The 17656-nt window shown below is 44.2% G+C and overlaps 1 long non-coding RNA gene across 1 annotated transcript in view; it reads left to right on the forward strand.

Annotated features, from left to right (window-relative positions):
* LOC142008862 (uncharacterized) overlaps nt 1-17656 on the forward strand; it is a 57183-nt gene that overhangs the window by 12386 nt on the left and 27141 nt on the right. The window contains exon 2 of the long non-coding RNA XR_012644250.1: nt 338-528. This is a non-coding gene — a long non-coding RNA (uncharacterized LOC142008862). The remainder of the gene's footprint in view (nt 1-337; nt 529-17656) is intronic.

Consider the following 17656-nt stretch of genomic DNA (forward strand, 5'->3'; position numbering starts at 1 on the left):
ATGTTTCAGAGAGCGAATAGAGGATATGCTGAGGGCCTGTCTCAAGTACAAGAGCTACAGTGACAGTAGGAACATGTTACCTACTTTATTGCAAGGAAAATGTTCCACTGTAAATCAGCCTCATAAGTAGCTGACCTGACATGGAGTTGGCCAGTCAGAAGACTTGGTAGGATCTTTTACCCTAGAACATAGAATTTTCTCCCTTAAGAAGATGCAAAGCCATGCTGAATCCTCACTGTCATGCATGTGTGTGTTGGACTAGGGGGAGGTTGAATGTCAGTCTAGACAGCCACAGTTTAATTGTATTTTGTTGTTTTGTTTGCTTGTATTTGTATAGAAAGGGGCTGAAGACTAGCACTTACACCACAGAGGAGTATCTGTGAATGTGGGCATGTGTCTCTTGCTCGTGGACATCCTAATGGCTCAAAGTTTGAATTAAATCCAGTCTGACCTGTCACATACTAGAGGTAAAACATTCACAGAGTGGAACTCTACTGGAGTCCTGTCTTCCAAGGACATGTGTTAAAGGTAAATAGCATTCTTTTACCTAATTATTTTATAATCAAACTTTGTTGCTACCTATTTTTTCACATAATTTACTGACTGGCCTGCTGTGTTCCTTTATAATTATGGAGCTTACCTAGTACAGTAGTTTGTGTGCAGAGCATACGTTGCTGGTAGAGCTTTGTTCATATATTTTCATATTTCAGTCCATGCTTTTTTGCTTTCACTGACTGGGTGAAATAATTTATTGAAAGTTGAGAAGTGCTCTCCTATCACAAACCTAATAGTTTGACATACTATTCACTATATGGGAGAGTGCTTTAGCAGGATATATCTTAGTTTAGTATCAAAGTCTGCGAGAGGGGAATAGATTACATTGTTTTCCTTTCTTTAAAGGATAGTATTAAAGGCACCCAGAAGAATTGCAATTCTGGGGGATGCTTTCAGAAGTTTATATATAGAGTTGAAGCTCTTGTAGAAGGCAGAAACAGGTACAGTTGCTGTGGATATGAAAAGCAGATCTGTTTAGCGAGCATGGGAGAGGAGCAGCCGTCCTCTATAGAGCTGGCTAAGGGCAAGTGTCCCCAAACTTCTGAATTAATGAGGTGGAGGCAGGATAGGCTCTAACCTGCTCTGTCCAAGGTAGCAGTGAAAGCCAGTACGCTCATCCCTCCTTAAATGAGTACTTCATTTATGAGTACTTGCTTAAGCGAGGGATGCATTTACCTACCTTAGTTCACTCTGAGTGAACTTCCTCCGCTCATACGAGCCTCACCCACCGCCCCATGGCTCCAACCCCCCTGCCACCCGACAACCCCAACCTGCTGCAGCTTGACCCCCTGCTGGCCCCATAGCCTAACACCCCACTGCCACCTGTAGTCCTTGCAGCCTGACCCCCTCCCCACTGGCCCCAAACTGTGTCAGCCTGATGCTCCTGCTGGCCCTGCCCATTGACTCCCCACCCCGAAGCCTGACCCCACAGTTGCCTGTAGCCCCGTGGTCCTGCAGCCCGACACCCCTGCAGGCCCCGTAGCCAGACCCCCCGAAGCCTGTACCCCCCATGGCCTGACCCCCCCGCCGTGCCCCACAGCCTGCCACCCCTGCAGCCTGGAGCCTCTGCGGCCTGACCCCCACCCTCCACCTGCAACCTCCACCGCCCCAAATCATGGCAGCCAGACTGCCTTACCGGCCCACAGCCAGACCCTGCCCCCACCACCCAACCCCTGTGGCCCCACAGCTTGACCCCCTGCCAGCCCCAAACCGCGGCAGTCTGAACCCCCACCCCCACCCAACCTACCTCAAGATTTTAACCCTCCCTCCCGCTCACAGCCCCAGACTACTCCCAGCCTTTAACCCTCCCCAACCCAAGTTTCACTCACCTTTTAAAAGCAGCTCCACCTGCTGCCACTGCTTCCCCGAGTTGTGAGCCCTAGGAACTAATCAGACTTTTACATGTAATTTAATAGGAATTTAGTGTCCCTCTTACAAGTTTCTGCCTATGAACAGAAAATTGGGAACCAATTGTGCGCATATAGTGAGGGATGCATGTATTTTTAACCTGAAATAGATAGCAACTGGATAAAAAGGAAAGCGCCCCATCACCAAAGCACTTCTGCGGTTGCATAAGAGAGAGCAGGAGGAGCTGCAGCTTGAAACTCCCTGCCCAGATTCTGATCTCATTTCCCACCCCCACCCCACCCCACCCCGTTTCTTCCAGGAGGCTGGGCTACTCCTTACTGCTCCAGTTGCAAAATAGGTTTCCTAAGAACCACTGGTACGAAAGAACGGAGCAATGTCTGCACGACTGGCCCCGTCTTCTGTCCTTGCTCCATTAGAATGGTGTGATCTAAGATGCTGGATGTTGGAAGGAGCATAGGACAAGGTAATTGGACATATAAGAGTCATGGCTCCTTTCCACCCCCAAGTGGGTGTAAAACTCAATTTTTTTTTATACAGGATGTCAGTTGTCCACCAAATAAAAGGCTTTAAAATAGTCATTTATGATCTGGCACCAGGCAGTCTTCAGTTACTGCTTGCTCCTGCCAGCATAATCGCTCGGGCCTATCCTCTGTACCTATGCTTCCTTGCTATAGGTAAGTGTTTTTGTGGAGTAAAGACCCTGCAAGAAGGTCAAACACTTGACTTCTTGCCTAGTGGAGAGACATGGCAGCCTGATGATACTGTCCTGGAGGATAAATTCATCTGTAAAACATTGAGGAAAAAGATGATAGAAGATTATGAACAGTGTTGGCTTACAACACAGCAAAAGACAATTGGTGAGAAAGTGAGTTTGCTAAAAGCTTGGCATGAAACCCAGATAAGCCAAACTCTTTCAAGCATATTTGTAGAAGAGAGTAGAAGAACAATGAACAGATGCAAAATGGAACAGATTTACTGGTGCTCTTATAGTGGACTATTTGTCTGCAACAGCAAAGGAGCCTTTGCAACTGGCCTCCATCACACTTGAACCTGATGTTCTCCACGAAGAAGGGGCAGTTTGGCCCTTCAGAAGATGAAGCTGAGAAGAAGGTCTTGTTTAGACCAAGTACACGTGGAAGAGCTTCATGCAGAAGGTTGACAGACTTCTAAAAGCACTTAGTGAGAGATTCTCAAGATATGTTAAAGAGGGGAGAATTCCAAAAACCTGGAATAGATTGCAAAGTGTTCTTCTGCTGAAACAAGATGATTGAGAAGACATTTGCAACTATTGACCCATCACCCAGCTCTCTCATTTTTATGAGGTCTTTATGAGAATGATCTCTGCCCGTACAGGAGGGATCCTCAGAGAAAACATGAGAAGAGAAGAGAACAGGCAGGTTTTCATGGATAATTCTCCAAAGTGGAACAAATTTTTATGTCACGTAGATAATCAAAAGTTAGAGAGAGTATAAGATCCCACTGTGTTTGTTGTTCATTAACTTTAAAACAGCCTTTGACTCAGTGGAACAAAACGCCGCTCTAAATGCTCTCCTTTCACAGTGTCTCCCCCCAGTATATGTTAAAATCACACAAGACTCCATGATGGATGCAGCTACGGAAATCGCACTTTTTGGTGATCCCTTGAGCATCAAAGTTAAGTGAGACATTGGCAGGCAAACATCCCCCTGCACAAAGTTGTTTGCCAGTGTCCTGGAAGAAGTCCTGCAGAGGATCAAAGTCAAAGATCGATTTTTGATTGGTGAGGTTCTTCTTGTGCTCACTTTCACAGATGACATCATTCTAATTGCATCAAACCCCAAAACATTGCAAATCCTCCTCCATGACATCAGTAAGAATGCAAAGGAGATTGGCCTGTCTATCCACAGGGGAAAAACAAAGTGGATGAAAAGTGCACGTTTGGAATACGTCATGCAGCAGGATGGACAGTCCATTGAGCTGGTGGATCATGATGCACATCTTGGACAAGATCTGGAGATGGACAGTGAGTTGAGCCCAGAGTTGAGCAAGAGAAGGTCAAGTTGGATTGCCTTTGGGAATTTGCACAGTATCTTTGCCAATTCCAAGCGTGCTGCCACCGGTGCTGGTATCCTTCTGGTAATGCTATTTGGCTGCAAAACGTGGAACACGACACTTAAGGTGTGTGTACACTAGCTCCCTACTTTGAAGGAAGCATGGTAAGTAGGGTGTTGGGGGACTATTAATGAAGTGCTGCACTGCATATGCAGCACTTCATTAAGCTAATTCTCCCCCATAGCAACTCTGAAGTGTTAAACTTCAAATTGCGGGCTCGTATGTAGCCACGGCTAACCCACAGAGTTAAGTAGTAAAGGGACTTCAAAGTTGCCCAGGCACTTCAAAGTACTGGTGGGTTCGCTGCAGCTGCACTTCGAAGTTGCTCTGGGGGAGAATTAGCTTAATGAAGTGCTGCATATGCAGCGCAGCACTTTATTAATAATCTCATGACACCTGTGGCAAAGTCCCTTATCAGCCCCTGTGGGTCCCTGTGCTTCCTGGCAGTTTCCTCTGTTGTGCCTGAGAGACTCACGGAGACCCCTTGCCTGCCCAGGCCTTTCCAGAGGTCAGAGTCTCTGCTTAGTGAGCCATCCTCATCATAGGCAGGTCCCAACTGGGGAGGACAGGGCCAGTCCCCTCACAGGCCCGTGCCTGTTCTAATGTAGTAACCCTCTGGGGAAGGGTGGGGGGAGTCCAGACCTGCCCTCTACCCTGGACTCCGGCCCAGGGTCCCTACCAGGTCAGGTGGCTGCTGGCAGGGCCTTCTCCCCTGCCCCAATGTAGCAACCTACCCCTGGGCCACTTCGCCCACCACTTCCCTGTGTTACCTCTTGCTCTTGCATGCACCTTCCAAAACCTTCCCCCTGCAACCAGCAAGGGGGAACCTTTTATAGGGAGTGCAGGGCCTCAGCTAGCCAATGACTGTTGACTGTGGCTACTAGTTAATGAGGCCCCCAGCTGTCTGCCTTAATTGGGAGACAGGAAAGCATTCACCCACCAGCCCGTATACGTGCCTTCTTGTAGGATTCTGTAGCCCCAAGGCAGTGGTCTGTCAAACATGTTACTTGCCATGCTTCCTTCGAAGTAGGGAGCAAGTGTAGACACAGCCTTAAAGAAGAATCAAAGTTGTAAACCACCAAAAGAACAATGAAAAGATTCGTGGTGGGTGTAAGTATGTTTTACAGCATGTTAATATTGATGATTTGAGGGAAGCATCTTGTCTATGATGTGACTTGCAAAACAGTTGTCTTTATGTAGAGCAAAAATAGTTGTTTTTACATGCAAATATACTTAGGTAAAAGGCAAGCTGTTCTTCTATTTGGTTATGGAATAGGTCTGAGGGAAAAGTTATGCAGTGCCTGTAGAGAAATGTCACCTTGCAAAACTCTAGACATTTAATAACTGTGAAAGTTATGGATAGCATTTAAAAAAATGGACCTTACCTTTTCCAACTTGATTGAATGGACACATGGGGAATACTGTGTCTGAAGGAGAGTGAGTGTTATCTGCTCAGAAATGATGCCAATAAAGTCATATTCACACATCATAAAATCACATCAATATTTTCTTACAGAAGTCCTCAAAACATCTTGAGAGAAAATTTCAAGATCAGAAATATTTATATATTTGACTTCTGTTAACACAAACGGGGTTCTTAATCAGAGCCTTTTGGTGTCTGTTGAAAAACTTCCCACTGCCTATAGTGGAATTTGGATCAGACCCCATGTTACTATCAAACTGTCCTATTAGGAATGTCTTCCATTTCACAGTAGCGGCGCAGTTATGCAGACAGCGTATTCACTGGCTGACAGTTCACTTCTGATTCTTCAACTTCCGAGGATTTAAAAATAAAAAGGGAAGGGAAAAAGAACCTGAATAGCGTGAACCAAATGAAGGGATATCCCCAAGCATGTTTTGTAAAAGAATGGAGCTGAGTATTTTGCAATCGTATTTATCTGATATTTTTAAAATTATTGCATTTTAACTTTTGTGTTACATTACTAAAATCTAGCTTGCTTTGTCTGACTTTTTTAATCTGCTGTTGAATAACATTGTATGGTTTTAAACAAAAAAAGAAAAACAACCAACCAAACAAAAAAAAAAAAACCCAAACAAAAAAAGCAGCACTCAGTAATTAGTCTTGATCATCCCCCCAGGACATGCAGAAAACCTTGGGAACATTTTACTGTGGCCAAATGGAAAAAACACCTTATTTTGGGACTAAGACCTTTCTAAATTTAAAAAATACTTCTGAAATTATGGCATGGAGCCATAACCACTTAAGAAGCTATGATGTTTAGTGGGCATTAAAAATGAATCTAAGAGAGATGAAACTGAGTTGCAGTCCATTTAGTCTTTTGAATAAACACTCACTCAGGAGGGAAACATTTTTCTTACTTATTAATGAAGTTGGGTTAAGCTTTATTGTTTAACAATGAGATCTTGCCTCAGGGTGATTATGTTCTGCAGTACTTCCTGCAAAACATAGTTAAAGAATTAAATCATGTTCAGAGCTAAATGGTTAGGCTTATTACTAAATATACCTAGATCTCTTGTTTAATTATAGTTAATGCTGATACAGCTAAAATAGCAACTTAGATAAAGAAGGGAAGTCCAGTTTGAAAAAGAGAACTAATGTTACTGTCTTAACAGGAACAACAAGAAGTCTTGTGGCACATTACAGACTAACAGATATTTTGGAGCATAAACTTTTGTGGGCAAAGACCTGCTTCATCAGATGCATGAGTGTGATGGGGGTGTGTGGTTTGAGGGGTATTTAAAGAATGGGGTCCCAGAAAAAGGGAGGGCCAGAGCTGACAAGGTCTATTCAGCAAGGTGGAAATGGCCCATTATCAAGAGTAGGTATCAAAAGAGGAAATAAGTCGGATCAAACAGGGGGACGTGAGCCATTGTCAGAGTCTAATGGGGAGATCTTAACACCCAGCTTACAAAGGCAGCTTCTCTGCTCTGGGTGTTAAGATCTCCCCATTAGACTCTGACAATGGCTCACGTCCCCCTGTTTGATCCGACTTATTTCCTCTTTTGCTACCTACTCTTGATAATGGGCCATTTCCACCTTGCTGAATAGACCTTGTCAGCTCTGGCCCTCCCTTTTTCTGGGACCCCATTCTTTAAATACCCCTCTGAAACCACCCCCACCACATGCATCTGATGAAGTGGGTCTTTGCCCACAAAAGCTTATGTCCAAAATATCTGTTAATCTATAAGGTGCCACAAGATTTCTTGTTGTTCTCGAAGCTACAGACTAACACGGCTACCTCTCTGATACTTGTCCTAACAGGATCAAAGTTGATGGGAAATCTGGGTAAATGCCATGATTATAGTGAGCACTGAAATCTTCTTGAATTTTTCCCCGCAAAAAGATAATCCAATATAAAATTTATTTTAATTGTGCTGTAATAATGGGATAGTCTGGATATAAAAAATATTTTGTTGACTGAAAACAGTCTGTTTTGAATGCATGCAGGATTTATTAAAATCCATATTGTTATTGGCATCAAGTAAATAGGCCCAGTTTGTTTTGCAAAAGTACAACCAAAGAGTTTTAATGTTAGCATCATCGCTGTGGTGTAGGCTGTGGTTTTTTTTTCCCCCTTCCTCCTCCAACATATCGCCTGTGCATATTTTGTCCATTGAAACTGTATCATCAAGATAATCTGGACTGAGCAAATGTCAAAGTCAACTCTTTCTTGCTGTCTGGAGCTTTCAGACTTCGTTGGAAAGAGTGAAGGGAAATGGAATGGTCTCTGAAGAGTTGTAGCATTATTGACGTATGAGGGAATAAAGGATTTATTCTTGCTCGCTGAAATTAGGAATTTTGCCATTGATTTTTAATGGGAATGGGGATTAGTTCCAAAGTGTACTCCACTATAGTTTCATCTGGTGTCAGTCTACAGTCTTATGTAGTTAGTGACCATCACTGTCAAATTTCTAAACTGAACTCCCTGAAGATATGTGGGGTTCTATGAAGTGAAAGTAAAGGTTCCACAAGAAAATTCTATTATAGTCACTGACTCCCTGCCTTGCCGCCTCTGAAACAGTAGACCTAATTTTAAGTGGTTTAACAGCCATTGGGCAGCAGGAGGGATCCAGTCGTTAAACTGAATTTAGTTCCATTATTTCAGCAGCGGCAGAGTAGCGAGCTGCAGAGAGTTCCTCACTTGCCCCACTACTTTAGCAGCGACACCCCTCTGGATGTGGCTTGGTTCACCCCTGCCAGCAGAACATCTCCATATCAGTCTTCCTTCTGCTGGGTACATGTGGCCACCTGGCATAGGCTCCCCAGCCACCACCATGGATGAATTAGTCTCAGGAGCTGGTTTGGGGCTGAGAGGGGTAAAGTCTGGGGTTGGGGGGTTTGGTTTGCAGGATGTGGACTAAAGCTTAGGGATGGGATTTGGGGGCTGAGGTCTGAGGCAGTTAAATCCTGGAGATGAGGCGGGTAGAGCCTAGGAATGGGGTTCCACCAAATTTTCATGTTTTAAAAGGGTTTCCATGGCCAGATAAAATTGGGGAACACTGATTTAGAGTGTGTGTTCTTTCTCCCCTTTCCCTGCAGACAGCAGAGGCTGAAATTCATTTTTTTATTTTAAATATTTTTTGTTTAATTATGGAACAGCTGGATCAAAGAATTGAGTTATGTATCTTGTTCTGAAGGTGCTGAGGTTTCTGATCATCCTGGTCTCTTTTGGGAGAGTGTTTTATAAGCCAGTTGCTGAGACAGATCTCTCTCCTTCTCACTTGAGGTTTACTCCTGGTAGATCTGTGGTTCCAGTAGCTGAGGAGAGAAATTCAGAATCGAGCTTGGCTAACACAGCTTGTTGAGCCACTGGAATAAACTAGTAAGAAATTTAGGATCTTCTCATCTCTTCCAAGAACCAGATTACTAACTTCATCAAAGTTGATATATCCAACCACGATACAAAAAAACCCCAAACCTATATTAAAATTGAGAGTGAAATGGAAATATTAGGCAAAATATATATGGACCTTATCACCGTTGGAAAATGAAGGAAAGGAGCAAGTTAACCTGCAGAGGGGATTGATCATCACACTGCTTGAAGATCTTATTTAGACAAAGGAGAAGTCGATGGACAAAACAAAGTATTTGATGAGAACAAAATGAGTTGTGGGGGACAAGAATGAAAATTTTGAATAAACAAACTGTTTCAACAATCAACTCAGAAAAACAAGCAGTAACAAACTAGTCTACTAAATCAGTTGACTGAGGCTACGTCTACACTAAGATAAATTTGAATTTAAGGCAGTTAGCTTGATAGTACCACATGACTGTCTTCACTGTAAATACCATTAGCTCAATTCAGGGAGTACTAATATCGATATCATATCATCAGAACCTGCTGAGTGTAGCATCAAGTTCGAATTTAAAAGCTCAAATAAAGGCCAGTGTGGAAGTGCCAAGTCTTAAATTGTAACAGAGAGGGAGCCGTGCTAGTCTATACACTATCAAAACAAAAAAGCAGTCAAAGTTGCACTTTAAAGGCTAGCAAAATTTATTAGGTGAGCTTTTGTGGGTCAGACCCACTTCTTCAGACCATAGCCATACCACAACAGACTCAATATTTAAGGCATAGCGAATAAAAAACAGTAATCAAAGTTGACAAATCAGAAAAAAATTATCAGGGTGAGCAAATCGGAGAGCAGAGGGGTGGGGAGGGAAGTCAAGAATTAGATTAAGCCAACTATGCAAAGAGCCCCTATAATGTCCCAGAAAATTTGCATCCCAGTTCAAACTGCATGTTAATGTGTCAAATTTGAATATGAAAGAGAGTTCAGCAGTTTCTCTTTCCAAAGCAGACTAAAGTGTCCTGTATGTCACGCACAGTGCTCCGCTTCGCTGCTGCTCTCCAGGTGTGCAGGAATTAGGTAACAGGAAGACCATGAATTTCAAATTGGGACCAGGAAGCCTGTGGTAGTGGGGTCCTGTTTTGTATGAGAGCCTGAGAAATGTCTTCCTTTCTTTGCTATTAGCGCTGCAAGTGCAGCTACCCGTTACAAATAGCCCTGGCACGGAGTTCGTGGTTCTCTCTCTACACTTGGTATTTTTTTCTGCACTGCCTGGTGCTAACTGCTGTCCCACTGCACCACATGGAAACAAGACTGTTGTGGAGGTTGTGCTCGCATAAGCAGGAGAGAAACTACTTCTCAGTGATTTACGTTTGTGTGCGCCTCTCTGCCAGGCGCCACACAGTCAGGGTCTTTCCTATGCTCAGTCACATCGCTTGGCTAGACCCTAACCTAATAAAAAGATGTGCCTGCTGTTCAGTGCTGACCATGCTGCTAAGCAGCACCATGTGCTGGCTTGCATGCTGTTAGGGTTCCAAGGATGGGAAAGATTTTCAGGGGCATGCAGCCATCCGGGGGGACTGTTTCAACTGGTTCCCATTTGGTTTGGGAAGAAGGGGCTTTCAAAATCAGGGGGTCCTTTGGAAAGGTCCCTCTCTACGCAGGGGGCATGCATTTTGAAAGTGGTACTTTCCCATTGCACATGGATGCAGTTATGCTAATGAGTCACTATTTTTTCATAGTCACGCCTCATTAGCATCTTCCGAAATCCCTCATTAACATGCCCCCTCCAAAAAGAGGGGGCTAGTGTAGACTAATGTAGAGGGGGCTGTAGTGTTGTATGGGACAAATCATTATGTAGTAAGTCTTAGCAGCAATGCATGTTCCTTTGCTGTGCACATGGAGCTGGGTGACAAGCCAGCAAAACATATTAGTATAGTTCTCAGTGTAGCACTTTAAATTGTTTCTTAGATATTTTCTTGCAATGATCTTAACTTTGTATAGGGCACCCAAGTACTGTAAAGATGGTACTATATAAATGTTTGAAATGGATAGGCCCAAGGAATGTAACAGATTTTAAATACAAAAAAAAAAATTCAGCTGTCTCAAGAAGGAAGACAGCTTTTAAAATTTGCCTCCAAAACAGGTGATGGTGCTAGTGCAGCATGAAATAGCAAGAAATAAATCCTTGCTCTTTAGAATGAGCTAGAAAGAATTACATTAGCCACTTCCAAGAGTGGCTGAGACTAGGTCTTTTTAGTTCCGTGTTTCCTGTTAACGTTGAATTTGTAAGTCTGTACTTATTTTGAGGCTAGTTTGTCTGTATATTTTTCAATATCCCTGAGAAATGCCCTGGCCTGAAAAGGGTGTTTTGGATACATAGTGTTAGTATGTTCAAAGACCTGAAGTTGCGGATTTGAACTAGTGAGTATTTTCCTTCAGTATTTTTTATGATCTGGTATATCTGGTATGTTTAGATAAGAGGACCTTAGCTTTCTTAGTCATTAGGAAGATTAATATTGTTCAAGGGAGGTAACACATCTTAGTTGCTGACTAAGAATTCCAGGGGACTGGAATTGAGTGTAAAGGCGGGGGTATGCAATTTCTGAAGATTCTTGGCTTAGATCCCCTTCAATGCAAATAATGACAGAGAGGTAGCCGGGTTAGTCTGTGTTCTAACAAAATGAAGAAGCAGTCCTGTAGCACTTTGCAGACTAACAAAACAATTTACTAGGTGTTGAGCCTATGTGGGGCAGATCTGGAGAAGTGGGTCTGCCCCACTGAGGCTCGTCACCTAGTAAATAGTTTTGTTAGTCTTCGAAGTGCTATATGACTGCTTTTTTTTGTTTTGCAATGTAAATATTAGATTGCTGCTTTTTAAAGAAAACAATATTGGTGTATCCTAAAGTACTTCAAAACACAAGTTTTGAGTCGGTGTTCCCCAAAGACCTGCTGGAGAAACCATAAGTTGAAACAATAGATGAGATTGTTATGAAGAATCAGGAAAGGAAATGTAGAGTAGAAGGGCAGACAAATTGATGGAATGGAAAGGTTATGATTGTGAAGGCAGAGAACATTTCCTATACAGGGAAAGAGGCTGACTATATGGTTCAGAGTCTGTGGTCCAGCCCCACTCAGCAATGCTATGCTGCTATTTTAGCTAGCTCCCAAAGCACAGGTGAATTTGACCTGGATGCTGAGATTTGGTGCTGCAGGTTTTTTTGTCCCCAGGATAGACATATAGTAGTCCCTTGAGTTATGCATAGGTTGCGTTCCCACACTCCCTCGCATAACTCAAATTTCGTGTAAGTCGAGGGGGTGGCGCTTTCCCCAGTGGTACACATGTTCTGCAGCTTTGGAATTGGCAAGAGCACCTGCAGCTCCTTCAGAAAGATAAGTCTTAGAATTGGGGAGGGCAGTTGGGGAGGGTAAAGCCTGGTGGTGGGTTGGAGCTGTGGAGGTGGGGCGAAGAGGGGTTAAGCCTGGAGTGGGTTAGGGCTGCAGGGAAGGCAAGGGGTGGAGTTGAGCTGGAGCCACGCGCGGGGTTGGTAAACTGGGCTGCAGGGGTTTGAAATGGGGCCCCAGGGGTTGAGCCAGGGCCGGGGGGAGTGGGATTTTGAGTTGTGCTTAGCTTGTGTTAATGCAAGTGAAGCGCAACTGGAAATCACGTATTTTGAGGGTTTACTGTACTCTGTATTGAAGAAAAAGGTAGTGGGATAGAGAGTTGGGACAGAAGAGAAGTGGAAATACTGACTTTTTAATATTGCTAAACAAGTGAGCTTTATTGACATACAGGAAACTAATGGTACGATAAGCAGAATATCAGGTAATCCAGCAGTTAAATCTAATGTTCGTTTTCAGACTTCATTGATTGAAGAGTGGGAAGCGAAGTGCGATGTTGCTGCAGGGAAGTCTATAATATAAAGTGCAAGGAGAACCCAAGGAGTATGTAACTGGTATGGTCCTAAGACTGAAAACGATCATTTGTGGTCTGTTCTCTGTGATATGTACATACTTGGTACATCATAAACTGTCAAGAAACATGCAAGCAAATTATATGATGGGTTTTATGCAGTCTCATTTTCTATTGTTTTTTCCATAATAGAACAGATTTTTTAAAAAAAAATCATGCTAATGAAATGTGGCAGTTATATTCAATTGGGAAATACCTTAACTTTCCCTTAGTAAATTCTACATATATACATAAATATGGTTTGCTAGGGTTAGCTGTTGGCAAGCCACCAGACACTTTATTTGCCTGTGCATCTCTGTGTCCATCTGCTTGCAGTGACTGTTAGCTGTGGCTTACCATTGCTGTCCCATGTCGGGTGTGGGAAGTGGCGTGGGCTGGGCCCCCCCACTATCCACAGCTCTCATTTGCCAAGAATGATGAACCACGGCAGCTGTGAGAGACTGTACCTGCAGATGCTCAGATAAGTAAAGTGTCTAGTGACCTTCCAGAAGCTAACTCTGGTGAGCTGTGTCCAGTCACATGCTACTCTTTGCCATCCCTGCTTCACAACATCAAAATCTGAACAAGCAGGTAATAGGGGTGCGTTGAGTTATTTGGTCTCTCTGTTCCATTTGACTGATTGTGAAATAGAGCTGTCACAAAAGGTGATATTGTTTGGATTTGGGGGTTTTTAAATTTCTTCTACAAATTCAATAAGGCGGGTAAGATGTTGCCATGCTTCAAGAAATCAATGAGATGAAGTTTCTGAGAGTCTGGATGACACTGTGCCCTGTATATTACAATTCTGCTGAGTGAAGTCCCAATGTTGCCATTTGAGAAAGTAGTTCTTCCTGAATACAAGGCAGCCACAATGGCTCTGTGGTCCAGGAAGCTCAGGGAACTTCTGTGGGACAAAAGTTTCCCCTAAAATAAGGCCTTGTCTAGGCTTACTTTTACTGTTGGTCTTCTTCAGCTATGCAAACTGCAGGTAGCAAATTGTACAGCTGAAGTAGATATACCCAATGCAATGTCTTCTGTGTGGTAAGATTGATGCAGGGGCTGCTTTTCCAGCTACTCTTCTCATTTTCCTGGAGTACCAGCATCAATGGGAGCGAGCTCAGAGATTAGTTTATTGCATCATCTTAAGTAGGCATCCTTCAGTCTGCATAGACTATGGATCGCACCTTTTAAAGTTTCAATTGAGGACTTCATTTACAGCGTCTATTGTGACTATGAAGACCCACACGAGAGTGACAGTCCTTGCTGCATCTCTTGCAGATGTAGTGGGTGTCTGGCAAGTCCTTATTGTGCTTTCTGTGCGCTCGCTTCTCCTCTGCTAGCTGTCTGATCTTCATCTCGCCCTTCTGAAGGCCCTTGTGTAACCCCTGCCTCCATCTGCTGCGGTCATCTGCTAGATCTTCCCAGTTGTCCAGCTCGATGTCTACCTCTCTGAGGTCTCTCTTGCAGACATCTTTGTAGTGCAGCTGGGGGTGTCCGGGAGGTCTTTTGCCAGAGGCTAGCTCACCATACAGGATGTCTTTTGGAATCCTTCCATCATTCATCCTGTGGACGTGGCCAAGCCAGCGGAGTCGACGCTGCCTGAGGAGGGTGTGCATGGTTGGGATTCCAGCTTGCTCAAGGACGGCGGTGTTGGTCACTTTGTCCTTCCATGATATTCCAAGGATGCGCCTGAGGCAGCGCAAGTGGAAGACATTCAGCCACTTTTCCTGGTGGGCATACAGGGTCCAAGTCTCGCTGCCATAAAGGAGGGTGCTGAGGATGCAGGCTCTGTAGACTTGCATTTTGGTGTGAGTGTACAGCTTGTTGTTGTTCCACACTCTCTTGCTGAGTCTGGACAGAGTTGTGGCCGCTTTTCCGATCCTCCTATTTAGCTCAGTGTCCAATGACAGGGTGTCAGTGATGGTGGACCCAAGGTCAACGAACTCGTGGACGACCTCTAACGTATAGTTGTCAATGCTGATTGATGGGGATTCAGCAACATCCTGACTGAGTACGTTTGTCTTCTTTAGGCTGATGGTAAGCCCAAAGTCCTTGCACGCTTTGGAGAACTGATCCAGTAGTTTTTGAAGCTGGTCTTCTGTGTGAGACACTACAGCAGCATCGTCTGCGAACAGCATGTCTCTGATGAGGACTTCTCGCACCTTAGACTTAGCTTTCAGCCTTGCAAGGTTAAACAGTTTCCCATCAGATATTGTGTGCAGCAAGATGCCCTCTGTTGAAGATCCAAAGGCATGCTTCGGGAGGAGTGCGAAGATGATCCTGAACAATGTCGGAGCAAGCACGCATCCTTTTTTTGATGCCGCTCCTGATTCTGAAAGCATCCGATAATGCGCCATCATATCGGATGGTTCCTCTCATGTCTTCGTGGAATGACTGGATCATCTTGAGTAACTGTGGAGGACAGCCTATCTTGTGGAGCAGTTTGAACAGACCATCCCTGCTGACCAAGTCAAAGGCCTTGGTCAGGTCAATGAAGGCTATGTAGAGTGGCTTTCTCTGCTCCTTGCACTTCTTCTGCAGCTGCCTTAGAGAGAAGACCATGTCAACGGTAGACCTCTCTGCGCGGAATCCGCACTGCGATTCGGGGTACACCCTCTCAGCAATCTTCTGGAGTCTGCCAAGGATGACACGAGCGAACAGTTTACCAGTGACGCTTAGGAGGGAGATTCCACGGTAGTTGTTGCAGTCGCTTCTGTCTCCTTTGTTCTTATACAACGTTACAATGTTAGCGTCACACACATCCTGTGGAACCTCACCCTCTTTCCAGCACAGGCACAGTAGCTCATGTAGGGGTTCCAGGAGTGTGTCCGCGGCACATTTGATTACCTCTGGTGGTATATCATCCTGACCAGGGGCCTTTCCTGCTGCAATGCTGTCGATGGCTCTCTTCAGTTCATCCACAGTCGGTTCTTGATCCAGTTCGTCCATTACTGGTAGGAGCTCGACGGCATCGAGGGCTGCGTCAACCACAACGTTCTCGCGTGAGTACAGCTCAGAGTAGTGCTCAACCCAGCGCTCCATCTGTTTGGCTTTGTCAGCAATGACTTCTCCAGATTTGGATGTCAGAGGTGCCGTCTTGTTCTGGGTGGGTCCTAATGCCTTCTTCATACCCTCGTACATTCCTCTGAGATTACCAAAGTCGGCACAGGTCTAGATGCTGCTGCATAGCTGGAGCCAGTGGTTGTTGGCACAGCGCCTGGCTGTCTGCTGTACTGTTCTTCTGGCCACTCTAAGTGCTTCCTGGGTACTCTGGCTCGGTGAGCGTTTGTACTCCAGGAGTGCAGCGCGCTTCTTTTCAATGACTGGAATCATGTCATCGGCGTTAACTTTGAACCAGTCGTTCGTGTTTCTAGCTCTTCTTCCAAACACCGACAAGGCCATGTTGTAAACTGTGTCTCTCAGATGTTGCCATTTGGATGTTGCATCGGCACCCCCAGGGCCGCTGCGCAGATTTTCCTGGAGGGTCTCTCTGAACTTTTCAGCTTTCTCCGAGTTTGCCGTCTTTCTGGTGTCAACGCGGGGCCTTCCATCAGGTTTAGAGCGGTACAGCTTCTTGGGTCTCAGCTTGAGCTTGAAGCAAACTAGCGAGTGATCTGTATCACAGTCAGCACTATGATAGCTGCGTGTCAGAAGGACGTTTTTGAGATTATTACGCCTAGTGATGACCACATCTAGTTGATGCCAGTGCTTCGAGCATGGGTGTCTCCACGACACTCTGTGCTGTGGCTTCGTTTGGAAGAATGTGTTTGTGATGCACAGATTGTGGTACGAGCACAGTTCAAGGAGACGCTGTCCATTGTCATTCATTTTTCCCACACTGAAGTGTCCTAAGCAGGAAGGCCATGAGGCCCAATCAGCTCCAACTCTTGCATTGAAGTCACCCAAGATGTACAGTTGTTCACAAGCAGGTATTTGCGCTACAGCAGCACTAAGCACATCATAGAACTTGTCTTTTACTTCTGATGTGGGATGTGATAAATTGATGCCTGGCAGATCAATCCCTGGTGGGCCGATCCCGAGCATAATGTAGATATACGTGCCTTAAGGGAATAATTTTATGCTGCAATATTGCAGCATTTAGTTCTAGACTAGTTTCTGAAGGGGAATGTAGGTCACTGCTGCGGTATATTGTATGTAAGGAAACAGTTGGAGGTGGGAGGCACTTGAGAGGCCTGTAATCTGCTAGTCACTTAAAAATGTCATTAAAGACAGTTAAGAAGAGAGAGAATCTGCTGTAAATTTTGCAGAGACAGAGGCATGTGCCTTTTTTTCTTTAAAGGAATAATAAGAAAATAAGGTAACAGCTGAGAAAATTACAGAATCTGAGACCCACTGCATTCTTGCACAGGCTTTGAGCTAGGAGGAAGGGAATGTATTCTCTTTTCATTATTTAAATGTTAAGTTTGTGTTTTAGTAATCCAGTATACGTTTCTTTTCCTGTTATGTGTCTAGGTTTTATGTCTGGTTTCTTCTGTTTGTGTGATGGCTACTGAATATTAATAAATTGCCCCTTGTTTTGTATTACCATAGTGGAGTGTTTTCTTGTTAATTAAAAGGGACAACTAATTTGCTTCTTTCAGGCTATGGCTGTATTTATCTAGATTTAGTAAAACTGCCCAGCATCAATAGTTGCTATTGAAATAGAGTTCTGCTGGTGTTTAGCAGTTGGAAAACCTTTGTTTCAAGGAAAATATATATAGAAGCCTGATACCTGTAATAGTTACTGGTACTGTTTAGTTTCCTATCTGCTTCCGTATCTGGGGAATGAGCACTATCATGCTACCTTTTTTTCTTGAAAAAGCTAGTATCTTCTGAGTTTTGTCACTTTGCGGTTTATTTAGAATATATTTTACTAGGAATATTTTGACAGACACAAACAGTATATACAGGGAAGGTAAT

Source organism: Carettochelys insculpta, chromosome 1, assembly GCF_033958435.1.
Source record: "Carettochelys insculpta isolate YL-2023 chromosome 1, ASM3395843v1, whole genome shotgun sequence".
Lineage (NCBI taxonomy): Eukaryota > Metazoa > Chordata > Testudines > Carettochelyidae > Carettochelys > Carettochelys insculpta.